This window comes from Podarcis melisellensis, assembly GCF_964234715.1.
Source record: "Podarcis melisellensis genome assembly, chromosome: 17".
Lineage (NCBI taxonomy): Eukaryota > Metazoa > Chordata > Lepidosauria > Squamata > Lacertidae > Podarcis > Podarcis melisellensis.
In genome coordinates this window covers 32,629,147-32,640,300 of record NC_138534.1, presented here as the reverse complement: position 1 = coordinate 32,640,300, position 11,154 = coordinate 32,629,147, and the positions used below count along the sequence as shown (strand labels likewise).

General features: G+C 42.9%; 1 gene segment (V, D, J or C); it reads left to right on the top strand.

Annotated features, from left to right (window-relative positions):
• The window catches only part of LOC309360131 (T-cell receptor beta-2 chain C region-like), a 53,033-nt gene that overhangs the window by 27,517 nt on the left and 14,362 nt on the right, over positions 1-11,154 (top strand). Inside the window, exon 3 of the C gene segment in view lies at positions 9,876-9,941.

Genomic DNA, 11,154 nt, shown 5'->3' with positions numbered 1-11,154 from the left:
AATGTTAACATATTAGAAACAGCATCACACTGCGCAAACTCAGATTTTCTAACCTTAACCCTTTTAGAAGTAGGTGGGATTTTTTCAAAATATATTTATTTTCCCCTTTTGTTTTAATGTATGTACTGTACATGGCTTATTGTTTTCGGGTTGGTTGGTTGGTTGCAAGTGGCTTTGAGTTGCCCTGGGCCAGATGAAGCAACCAACAAAATAAACAAATATCCAACAGGAAAAGAATATGAATTTCAGGCGACTTATGTACAATAACATTACCATGCTGCAATGCAAAGATCAAATTTAAATTCCACAGTGCTTCCTTTTTTCTCGGCAGTGCCAGACCCTCCGAGTGTCCCTATTTTCCAGAGACAGTCCCAGATTTACAGAAGACATTCTGGTTTCTGATTTGATCTCAGAATGTCCTGTTTTTACTTAGAACATCCCTATTTTAATTGGAGAAATGTTGGTGGGTATGGAGCTATGCCATCCCCAAGCCATCTGAGAGCAGTTTTTTAATGTTCATTAAACATTCTGGTTTTATATATGTTGGAAGCCACCCAGAGTGGCTGGGGCAACCCAGTCAGGTGGGTGGGGTATAAATAGTAAAATATAGTAGTAAAAGGTAAAGGTAAAGGGACACCTGACCATTAGGTCCAGTCGTGGCCGACTCTGGGGTTGCGGTACTCATCTCGCTTTATTAGCCAAGGGAGCTGGCGTACAGCTTCCGGGTCATGTGGCCAGCATGACTGAGCCGCTTCTGGCGAACCAGAGCAGTGCACGGAAACGCCATTTACCTTCCCACTGGAGTGGTACCTATTTATCTACTTGCACTTTTGAACTGCTAGGTTGGCAGGAGCAGGGATCGAGCAACGGGAGCTCACCCCGTCACGGGGATTCGAACCGCCGACCTTCTGATCGGCAAGCCAAAGATGTCCCTATTTTCATCAGATAAATGTTGGAGGGTATGCAGTGGAGGAACTTAGACTAAGATCCTTCAGTCTGAAGCCTGCTTGTTTGTCTTCCATCTTGGGAAGGCAGAAATTCTGTGTCAGCCTTTGATGGATACCATGTGCAGAGTCAGGCAATTTGTTAGTTCTCTAGATAGCCTTTCGTTCCCTGTTGTATGTGGATTTCGTTAAGGTATTGGATCTATGTGAAGAATATCCCGCAATAACTCTGTCCCCTGCTTCAAACCGATTACAGTTGGAGGCTTCCCTCTGCTGGACGCTTTAGGGACTTCCCCCCCATGAAAAACACAAAAGCTTCCATGGGTAAAATACAAGGGGTGTACAAATCAGGAGTGGCTGTGTAACCCCCTCCCACTTTAGAGAAGTAAACCAGATAGGCTTGCCATACGTCAGGAAAATCCCTGACACGTCCTGGTTTTCAGGTGTAAAAATGGTGTTGGGTGTGTGTGTGTAATTTTGCTGGGTCGGCAAAATGTCAGGGGAAACCCAGTTGTATGACAGGGAAAAAAAGTTCAACAATTTTGGAGTCTTCCTAAAAAAAAAAAAAAAGCCTGGCACTTTGTAGGTGTCAGGAATTTTACTTTTTGAAATATGGCAACCCTAAAACTAGGCTTCCCTCTGGGTTCACAGTGGAGCTTACAGATCTGCTACGTTGGCCCATGAAACAAACACAGATTCGGCCGTCTCTCCTGCCACTCCTTGCCCACGCTTTAGGTGGGCTGCCTGCCAATTTTATTTCTAAACTATCACATGTATTTGTTCATTAAAAATTTTATTGTGCTCCTCTCTCCACTTCCGTTTCGACTTTCCTCTTTAAGAACAGAAACATTTCTTCAAATGTCAAAAAATACCAGGGCTGTACGTGGGGCCCCAATCCAAGGCCTGATCTTGCACCTTGGAGTGGCCCTGATATGACCTGGGATATCAAGGTTGTCAGGATCTATGAACAGCAATGTTTTAAAATTCCTCATGAACGTTAAATAATGATGATGGTCTTTTGCAAACCGCTTTGAGGCAGGTTCCCACCCCTCCCCCAATCAATGACAACAATACAAATGTTATGAAATGAATAAAACCAATCAATGTTCACGTGAATTGCATGGCTCAGCATGACAGCAGATGGCAGTATGCACAGAAGCCTTGGCCTCTTCAAGAGAAAGAAACCCTCTTAAAATAAGCCAGACTGGTAGAAATGATGCAGATGGGAGCATGTGTTGAAAAATGTTTGCAAATATGTTCAGTCTGTCAATCAAGCGTTTATGGCAGTCCATCAACCAATTTTTTTAAAAAAGCAGAAAATGACAGCCTTGGTAGAATTGAGTGATAGTTGTTAATACTGACTTATCATATCACACTGGAGAGAGATGACAGCATTCACATATTTTGCTACCTGCTCCATCAAATATTAAAACATGCCAAGAAAACGGGCAGAGCATGTATTTTACCCATGAGCGCATTTTTGCATTAGTCATGTGGGTGCAGGGATGCAAAATAATTGGAGGAACTGAAAGTTGCAGCACACTGTGTATGCTCTGAATTAATTGAAATTGCCCAACCCCTTAGCCAAAGACCACCCCAAAAGCATCATACACATGTCACAGAAAGAGGCAGTCTCCCACAGAAATTTTGAGAGTGTCTCCTATCTGACAAGATGCAGTCGTACCCTGGTTTTCAAACAGCTTAGTTCTTGAAGGTTTTGGCTCCTGAACACAACAAACCCGGAAGTGACTGTTCCGATTTGTGAACTATTTTTGGAAGCTGAACGTCCAACGGGGCTTCCGCGGCTTCCGATTGGCTGCAGGAGCTTCCTACAGCCAATCTGAAGCCATTCTTTGGTTTCTGAACGTTTTGGAAGTCAAACAGACTCCCGGAACAGATTCTGTTTGACTTTGGAGGTATGACTGTACTTGATAATGGCCACTGATCGCATTACTTAGCCGGTGTGCCCATTCATTTGAGATGGTAAGAATCCAGGTCACAGACATACCCTATTCATACACAAAATATCCCCTTAAGACAGGATTTGAAAAGTACTACTGGGAAAAGTTTCTCCAATATATTTCCTTCTACAGAATAAATATTTGGGGTTATTAAGATGGCTTCTGGATTGCTCTCCTGTACTATTTCAGACATGTGGTTTATATCCTTACGTGTGTGTTTACTTTGTGCACTGATGAACATTTATGTTGTTTTTGAGACCTTAGAATTCTTATAACACTGGGTATAGCTTGGGACTGAATCTTTGTGCCATCCTAACATCACAAGCCATCATTTGCTCATGGGGGGAACCCCACAAATGGGGGGAACCCCACAACAGTGTTAGAATTCCTGATCTATGATTGCAGTCATGGGACTTTTGTCTTTCACATGACGGTATGTGTTTTGACTCCATAGAGTGGGAAGTGACGAAGACAGGATGTTTGTGTTACTGTGTTCCGTGAAGTGGGACTATTGTCTTTTGTTCTTTTTCTCTTTGTTGTCTGATGCTAGAGAGAGAAAGGGAGCCATGTTGCAGTGCTCCGTGTGTGTTTATATGTAAATAAAGTAGATTAGCCAAAATGCTGAGTTGCTGAGGTCTGTTTCACAACTGCGCAAACTCTGCAGATCTCTAAGTGTACTGGTGTCGGTTGGTATCAGTCGCTGTGATGTTTGGGCAGAAGAAAGCTTTTGAAGCTCCTGAACAATCGACCAGGAGGGAGGGAATATGCCAGTTGGGCATGTGTCTCTGCCAGAGTCCTACTCGAGTGTAGGCTGCACTCCTGACAACTAGGACATAGGCTTTGTTGTGGTACTTCCCCTTTAACATTTCATTCAGCTGCTTGGGCTCTTAGGAATGGTTTCTGGGAGTGAACCAAGATGCCCTGATTCATGGGAAATGGGGTGTTTGCACACTGAATGCTTTGAATTTGGGGAGCGTCACTTACAGAGGCCAGAAATCCAGCACGAGGGCAAGCCAGGCCACACATTAGGTCAACGGTTGGGCTCTGACGTTCCATTGACCCTACTTGGCACACTTGAAATGGCCCCCGGATTGTGTGTGTATGTATTTTGTGTGTGTCTGGGTGGGGTGTGTGTGAGACTTCCAGTGCCAGCCATGAACACCTGCCCATGCTTGCATAGTGCAAGGCCTACTCTCAAGCAGCAGAGTCCAAAGAGATTATTAATAAACTAAGAAGGACTTGACGTATCTCGAGCTATCGTCGGCCAGTTTGAAAAGGGTGAGCACAGGAAGTACTGACATCATTTTCTTCACGGTCTGTGCCAGGAGTTCACCTCTTTCATCATTCGAGCTCAGTTCAGTGTACAGATCAAATGATGTCTCAACTGCTCCTGATCCTTTCGTGGCTCTTCGTGCCTCTTTGTAAGAGGGAGAGGTGGGCGGGGGAGAGAGAGAAAGAGAGAGAGAGAGAGAGAGAGAGAGAGAGAGAGAGAGAGAGAGAGAGAGAGAAGAAAGAAAGAAAGAAAGAAAGAAAGAAAGAAAGAAAGAAAGAAAGAAAGAAAGAAAGAAAGAATTAGGCTGCTGAAAGACTGCTTTTAAAATGTGAAAGTGGTGGGAGAGACATCTGCCCCATGGTAGACAGATAATTTCTTTCTGCCCCACTGTCACTTCTGATCAAATAAGTTTGGCAGCTTTTTAAACTACTAAAATCCACAAAAACCTGATTAGAAGAGTGGGGTGAGTGGGAAGACCCCAGGCAGAGACCCCTCTTTCAATCCGTCTACGTCTCTCATTTCTCCCGTCTTAGCAAACAAAGGTTGAAAGAGAGAGACCAAGTCATGGATGGCATTTTTTACGGATAAGTTATATTTTCTTGGCTGTTGAGTAGCTCGTGTTCCTGATCACCAGGACACCGCATACAACCTACAGCCTTTCTGATTGCATCCTTTCCTTGCCCCCGATAGTTCTTTGCGATGGAGAACAGCGCTTGTTTCTCTCCCAGACTCCCCGGTGGGAAGTAAAGCAGCTTGGAGACACGGTCAAAATGAATTGCCACCAGATCGGCATAGACCACAGCTGGATGTACTGGTATCGGCAGCCGGCAGCAGGAGGAGAGCTAGAATTGATTGGTATCCTGGTTAGAGGGACTCCAGAGCCCTCTTTTGAAGACAGGTTTAAAGGCGGGCGATTCACGATGGGAAGCGAGGATAAAAAGCACTGCTCCCTGCAAATAAGCGAGCTGAGATCTGAGGATGCTGCTAGGTATTTCTGTTCCTCTGGAGCAGCACAATGCTGCAAACCTTCAGCTGCTCTCCACAAAAACAGTCCTATAGGGTGGGGATGAGGAACTCAGCATTGAATGTAGTCCTTCAGGCCTCTCTGTTTGTCCCTCAGGAACACTCAGCTCAGCCAGTTGCCTCCAGGAGTGGACTTTGGTAACCTTTCGTAATATGCTGCTCTGTGCATGGTCAAAATTTGTGCTCCAAAATGGATATTCTCAGTTATGGATCTTCTCCATTTTGCACCCCCTTGTCTGGGTGCACTGTCCAGGGGAACTGGGAGATATCTATAAAGATATAGAATCCGGATTCTATATCAGCTTTGTTTCATAAATGTTAGGCATTTGCAGATTTTGTGGGGGCTTTCCTCCCCCCTTGGCAACTTAAAAGATGTTATGATAAGGAATAATGATGCAAAGGTGGTAACTAATTTGATCTCTGCAGCAAAAAACAGTAATTGTTAAAAACAACAACACGGGGGGAAAGCTCACCTCTTACTATTTATGAATGGATTGAAAAGATTTGGTCTGTGTTGATCAAGATCAGATTAGCCTCCGATGACAGAATGCAATAAATCTACCCAGTAAATTCATGGAGAAGAGTGTTAATTTCAATAACAATGGCAATGTGCAGCCATATGTTGTTTTCAGTTTATTGTAAAGTTATTATCTGGAAACCTTGTAAACTTATAAAATGCTAACTAAAAGAAAAGGGTGAGCACTGGTTCACAAGTCAGTCCTTTCTTATCATCCTTTAATCTTTTTATGAGACATGTGTGTTTCTCTCTCATCTTATTAAAAATGAAATTATTTTCAGAATAATGATAAAATGTTTCTGTAGACTGGTCAAACACGGCTTCATGACGTCACAAATACTAGCCAATCGACACCCTCCATAGCAGGCTTCCCCTACTCCCTTGGTTCAAATTAAGCCATATTGAAAACTTGCAAAATTCCATCCACTCAAACTTGCTCAAGGAAAGGAAAATGATTTTTTTAAAAGGAAAAACTTAGTCAACCTTAGTCAGTGCTCTAAGAATATAACAACTGCCTTTACTCTTTGGAGAACTCACACTATGAATAGAAACTATTGGATCGCGCCCCCTTCTCAAAAAAAGATTACCTTCCACAAACTTCCACTCACTGACAGCAGGAATGCCCACCCAACCCTGTAGCTCTGTATGACGTTCGACATGTGCTATTATATATATTCATGCAAGTGGTATAGTGATGTGAGCAGAACAAATCAGGAGGCAGCTTGTGCAAGATTTTAGCCCCTCCCCCATGAACCGGAGAATCAGATTGGATTGGCTAACAGGAAATAAGATACCACCTTAAATAAAAGTGGCTTCTTAAGAGAGAATTGTTGCGTTTTTTAATCATCTCACATAGAAGAAATATTTTCCGCCTAGGTATACATGCATCACTGAGCATTTAATAACAATTTGAGTTTTTGGCTGTTTAAAGAGCTTCCTCAGGAATCCTTATTGGAAGGATTCAGTACCTGTCTGTTGGGTAGGCTAGGATTATTTCCAATTTGCCCATGAGGTAAAATCTGAGCTGGAGAGTCCTCAGTTGCATTCTGACCCACATCATACATGTATCCTTTAGCTTTTCTCTGGTAAATGTTTTTTTTTTTTATTCTGTACAACTTTTCTTTAGAATTAAAAGCTCATTTTTTTCTGAACAGGAAGGCAGGCAGATAGCTCTACCTCTAGTTCATCACTCATCACATGCCCCTGAAGACTATATAAACTATATGTGGCAGCTGGCATAGCAATAAGGAGGAGAAGAGGAAACATAGGTCACTGTGGCTTCCTGAACGGAGGAGCCCGCTAAGGAAATTCTGCGTCTGGTTACATGTTTTTGACGGTTCCCACCAGCTCTGCCACTGTTCCCTGACTTGGCTGAAACCTTCATTTGGCTGTTGGTGTCTGTGGTGGAACTTAGGGAGGAGCCATTACTGTATGAGAGTAAATCATTGTGGGGACAGGGGGCTCACAATGATTCATTTCTTCAAGAGGCCTTTACAAAAACCCTCCCTTGCTTAACAAATGGGCTCTAGCCAGGGTTTCACAGCAGATCTAACAATGCAGAACTTCACAGCCTTTTCAGACTTGGGAGCTGCCATTATTTCCAACCGCTTTTAATATTTGGTCACATATTTTATTCATTCGTTCATTTTATTATTATTATTATTTCTGGAATTTTTGTCCCATGTTCCTAACCCACAAGATTTCCAAAGTGGCCCAAAACATCTTAGGTGTCCTACTCTTTCTCTCAGTCCTTTCCCCTTCTCTCCATGCATCATTCACACTCTCTATGCCTCTTTCCCCTTAAAAACAATTACAAAAAGAAGATGGCATTTGGTAGCACTTCAGGGACCCAGCTGAGGTTGCTGGCATGAATTCCAGTTCTGAATCATGCTCCATCAGTTGAAGAACACTGGGGTAGAAGAACCCACAGAGACCATCTGTTTATTGGATTTCTCATGAAAGATGGGGCTGACTAAGTCTATAATCTGCTCAAAAAAGGATAAAATCTTCACTACTTCCATTAAGGGTGGATTTCAATAATCACCTCTCTGCACAATTATTGCCCCCGCAAGTTTTTAAGGTAGGTTTTTAAGTGGTCCAGTTGTTGTGATGAGAAGTTGTTTGAATTCACTCTTCCTAAATCATGTCTCCTCTCACAGTGACCCTCTTTCTCGTTCTAGGAATCTGTCCCTGAGGGAATATCATTCTGGAGACCCTGCTCTCAAGACACCCTATGAGACAAGGTATGGGCAATATTACCAAGCCTGGTAACACAGTGTTCCAACAATATCCTGTATTTTGGGAAAGGGACTCGACTTACTGTTTTAGGTAAGTACATCTTCAACCATAACTTGAAATATTGAATAATCATTCCCTCATTTCTGGGAACTGTAGTTCTGCCAGGGATAGGGAATATTGCTCAGCACCTTCATTAAACTACAATTATTTGGAGGAAAGCATGGCAGCTGAACTTCCACGAGACCAAACTAAATGTGTCTCTGTGTGTGTAGTTTAGACCCTTTCTGTCTGAAGACATCCCCTCTTCCTAGACCACTATTGGGCAAACAACATTCCCTTCAGTTTGTTCTCTAGAGCCTTGAGTTTAAACAAATCATCTCACTCCTGGGAATATGAGATTATTTCCCAAAGGTACATAGTTGATTCTTTAGACTGCAGAATATATACTTTGGTATGCACCCTTCCCCCTTTCAAACTGTCTTTTAAAAAAGCAATAATACTAAATAAGGAGAGAAGCATTATACATAAAATAGGTGTTATGGAATGTCTTAGCTTAAAATATAAATAGAACAAACAGGTTTTACAAGCAAGGAAGAGTCCTGTGACTTTCTGGGTCAGGCTGCAGTGCAATTAAATGCAGGTATATAGGGGAACCAAGAAAGAACAAGTTTGCAGAGTGGGGCTAAAGGGGCATGCCACAGAAAAGGCAGCAGCAGTCCTGTCTGGCACCTTTCCTTACAGCTGACCTTTGCTTCTTGGCCACACATCCTAAATCTCCCAACTGAAGATAACTTATTGTGCATCTGCCAGAGACAGGCTCTGATCCGTGAAAGCACACGATACACCATAAATCTATTAGTCTTTAAAGTGCCATCACGAGACTGGCTTTGCTACAGTAAAATCTAACATGCAGATGCCCCCTTGGGACTTGGTTGATCCATGGGTAGGTTTGCTAGATATCTTCCCCACTTCTTCCATAGTTATCTTGGAGCAACAGAGGGAGGTCAAGATGAAATTCTATGAGATGAAATGGGTCTGGAGACAGGGCAGGGTGGAGAGAAACATTCTGGAGGTTTCCCCACCTAAAGATAAGAAGTCCCATCATTTTCTGAAAAAACTGTTGACGTGGTTTTGTTTTTATCTTTGGCGTATGAGATAAGTCACTAGTGAGCTCCTAAATCACCCTGTCTTGACCAGAGATAACTTCTCTGGGAAATTTATTCTTGTTGCTCTGTTTAACACTGTGTCAAACTCCCCACTGAACTTTGGCCAAGGAACCAGGCTGACGGTTCTAGGTGAGTTTTTTATCTCCCTAAGAAAATTCTGTTTGTTAGTAGAAACTAATAAGGAACACAATTTCCAGGAAAGGTTTTCTGTGTGCAAGCCCAATTAAAATCCCCTGCTCAAGAGAAGAGTTATGTTTGTTTTGGAGGACATCCAAATGAGCTGTGTCCCAAGACTACAATTGTATCCCAATTAGTAAGAAGCTAAACACATGCCCCTCTCACAAATGCAGAGAATAGGCAGAGTTATAGAACTGTAGAGTTGGAAGGGACCCCTTTGGTCATCTAGTCCAACCCCCTGCAATGCAGGAATTTTTTTTTTACCCAGGGTAGGGCTTGAACCCTTGACCCTGAGATTAAGAAGTCTCATGATCTACCAAGTGAGATATTGAAATGCTCAAGATTTAACCTAAAAATGGGGGTAGGAAGGAAGAGGCATCTTAATCTGAATCAAACAATGAAAATCCTGGACATACGTTAACCATAGAGGCTGCAATTTCATTCTGCAAGGGTCATGGTCAGGAAGTAGAGTTGTACCAGAGGAGCTTAGGACAGGCTGGCAATTGTTGGGCCAGGCAGGTCAGAAAAAGGTGAGAGAGAGGCAGTATCTATGTTAGAAAACGCCATTATTTTTAGGTGATGGCTTTGTCACTGTGTACTCTGAAGCTTACTTTGGGAAGGGCACTCGACTCACAGTTCTTGGTAAGAAAATCCATGGTGAATTGTTTCATTTTTTGTATTGGAATTGGCTAATTGCGACAGAGGTTTGTAAAAGCAAAAGGGTCTGGGATGGAGGTCTTTTTTAAACTGTTCCTTAAAACGAAATGGGGATGTTGTGAATCAGCACACCTGCCAAGAAAATTTGTTAGTCATCAAGACTTATTTTGGATCCCCCTGAGCAGCAATAGATGTTTTTGCCTTAGGAGCAATCTCCAAATTCACTGGCAATTTTGCTCCAGGAGAACTTTGGGGATTACTTAGGTTGGTGTGCGTACAGAAGGAGAGAAAGAGTTTCAGCTAATCTTATTCACACCTATTTGGCTCCCTTCAAAACTCCACAGGTGTTTTGCCTGAGGAGGAACTCTTAAATTCCACCTCTGTTTGAAGCAAAATGTCTGTGGCAAGTCTCCAACGAACCATTTCAGTGCAGGAACAGACTGGCTAAATAATTAGTAGGGACATCCAAGAGAGGTATTTTCATTCTCCGCAAGGAATAACTCTCCACATCTGTGCATCACTCGGTGTCTTAGCACCTGATTACTGAAGGCTGGGAGGGAAATTGTTGGACTATAGTTCCCATCAGCACCAGCGAGCTTGGACAGTGGTCAGAAATGATGGGATTTGTAGTCTGGCAACATTTGGAGGGCTAAATGTTCCCCACCCGTGTGATAAAGGCACAACTAAACCCAGGTTGTGCTGATTTTTTTATAAAGCTAGGGGAGGTTTAAAGAAAGGGAGGAGGGGGCTTAAATCCTTCCTTTGTGCATGCTCTCTCCACAAAACTGCTTCTCTCTGGCTGCCCCCCAAAAAAAAGGGATTACTTCCATTCATGAAGCTCCACTGGGAGAAATGTTGCTGGAGGGAAGTGATTTCAGAGACAAAATGGAAGTGTGGGAAAAAGCTCTGGATGGAAGTTTTCATTCCTGCCTGCCAAACCATGCTTTATATCAGGGTTTCCCAAACTTTCCAGCTGTTTTTGGACTACAATTCCCATCATCCCTGACCACAAGCCCTGCTAGCTAGGGATGATGGGAGTTGTAGTCCAACTACAGCTTTATACCATACCTTCACCCACCTCTCCCTGCTTAAGAAGACTTCGGGTGGTCAGATGCATTGCCCAAAGGGATGACAAAAAGAGGAGGTCAACTTGCTTGGAACTTTATATGTATAGATGCAAATTTATAAAATAAGTTTT